Below are 2,629 nucleotides of genomic sequence, written 5' to 3'. Positions count from 1 at the left end.
TACCATTAAATAGTACTTTATAATTTTTATTTGTAGATATTTATTTTTTTTATGATATTAGTAATAAAAAAATAAATTTTATTTATAAATTTCATTTTAATATAAAAAATTTTATCATGATTTTTATGTTAAAATTTTTACCCCTTAAAAAATTTTCAGTCAAGTTCGGGCTACTATGAGTACGGTAATATATATCCGAGAATACAAGTATGGTACCTATTTGAGAGTAGTGATGCAAAAGGAACAAAATATCAAATATCAGAAAATAGAGAAAAGGCTACACATTTTATTTATCTTGAATAATTTCACCTTCAATGTCCTACAATAGAGAAAAGGCTATACATGAGTCCAAAAATACATTAAGTATAGTTAAATCATATAAAGTAAGGTATAATTTTGTTAAATAATTTACCTTTGTCTCTGGTCTCGATAATCTCGGTCGCACTCTTAATTTTTCTTTATAACAGTAGCAAGATAGCAAACTAATATTAATGAAATCCAATATATTCTTCTATTGAAATGTGAATGAACAAATAACAAGAATATACAAATGAATGAGAAGTATCAGTTCTTATATAATGTTGATATGATGCATATTTATAGGAATTAGTTAAGCAAAGAGTTAGCTATATGACTAGGTAACGAATGATTTGAATTATCTTCATCTATATTATCTGTTGGTCATTCTTTTATTCTTCTCTGTTACCGTTATCCTTTTTTTTTTAACAAATTTTAAATTTAAAATCTTAAAATTCTCAATTTGAATTTTCTTAAATATTGATATTTAATTTAATTAAATACATATTTAATTATTAATTAGAATAAAACTTAAATATAATGTGTATATTATTTTTAAGCTGCCGAATTTTACTTGTTTTATAATAAATATTAAATTGATAATTTGACTCAAAATTCATTCATGAGGAGGACAACTCAAGTGATGTGCTTAACTCGGATGAGAGATTATGCAGCTTGTCTTTTCTTTATTCATTCCTTCCTTTTATTTTGTGTGTCTGTTTGTCTAATATTGTATTATTAATTTTATTTCAATTAGCGTCTTTAAATAGCAACAATCATACTAACGTGTTTCAGAGGCACAGGCACATTAGTTTATAGACAGTCTAGAGGACGAGGATGCTATTTTTAAAAGAATTGTATTAACTCTTAGAATGGAAGACTTGCTTTTCAGAGGAGTCATAACAACCAATTATTAGTAGACAAACATGTTCAGTCAAAAATAAAAAATATCATTAAACCAAAATACTAAGCTTAGATAAAACTGGAAAATAAAAGAGTTACAGTTATGTTCAACAAAAGTACATCAAATATAGTATTCTCCTGGACACCATATTTCACAAAATCGCCGAGCTTTGTCACGCGCAATAGGATCCAAATCATCTATAAGATATGGCTTTTTATTCAAATCAAAGTCTTTTACAACAGCTTGGATTATTAGCAATTCAGTTTTAGAACGAACGTACCCTCTCTTTCGAAAAAACTTTGCAATAAGTTGTTCAACGATAGTGAATTGCTTTCGACATGCCTAGTGGAACTCACATGCTGGCTTATTTGTAATACTCATCTACAAAGACAAATGTAATGATTAAAATTCAATTAACAGTGCTATTTATAGTGTTTGGAAAATAAATTCTTTTTTAAAATTACCTTCAAATCTATTAGTATCACATCAGTATCCCAATTAAAATCTTTCGTAAAGTATGGAAAACTGAACCTTACCAGATTCCACATGCTCAAACGAATCATAATCCAGGTAACATTTAAAGGATTATCTTCAATTAAATAACAAAACGCAAAAAGAATGGTAAACGTAGCAAACCTTAAGAGTAGAATTCATAATAGTTGATGAAGCACTATCGTAGGATGCACGATAGAAGGGTGATTTTTCAGAGATATTCGTGTGAGAATTGAGAGCTACTAGCTAGGAATGGATATTGATCTTATTACGCCAAACGTCAGAGGCAACATCGAGTGCGTGTTGCAACGACGAGAAAAGAGAAGCAGAAGCCATCTCCTTAGCGAATTTGATGCTTCCACAGCATTCGAAAAACTCACTTTCTTCCACAGCAATCCAATTTGAAGATTTGCAACAAGATTGTGAGACTTGAGGCAATGATGTATCACCATGCTCAGATAGAATTGCCATCTTGGATCACCTAAATATTAAGAAGTGCATTATGAATAAAAAAACAAAAGTAGGTATAGAAAGTTTCTGCATCAATATTTTTTATTAGTATTTTTAATGTATTTGAACATTAAAAATTGAATCTGCAAATTAAAGGTTGTCCATTATTTTTTCTTATATGTAATAATTCAAGTTTTAAATACTATGCAGCTTTTATCACTTTAATTAGAATTTGACATTATTTTCAAATAAAATTAGAATCAACAGCAAGCATGCACTATAAATCTTCAACAAATTCAGAAAGACCATCATAAATGTATGAAAATAATGTACGTAATAGATAAACTAATACTATTTTCACAAATACATGAAGGAAAAGATATCGTAACATATCATATTCTTCTTTTCATTAATGTAGCATCACCAAAGAACCACATGTTGAAAGGAAAGATTTAAGGAACAATTAACCAAAAGCTTGATGGTGAT

This window comes from Arachis ipaensis, chromosome B03, assembly GCF_000816755.2.
Source record: "Arachis ipaensis cultivar K30076 chromosome B03, Araip1.1, whole genome shotgun sequence".
NCBI classification, from domain to species: Eukaryota; Viridiplantae; Streptophyta; class Magnoliopsida; order Fabales; family Fabaceae; genus Arachis; species Arachis ipaensis.
The sequence above is the reverse complement of the archived record's forward strand: the minus strand, read 5'-3'. Positions refer to the sequence as shown.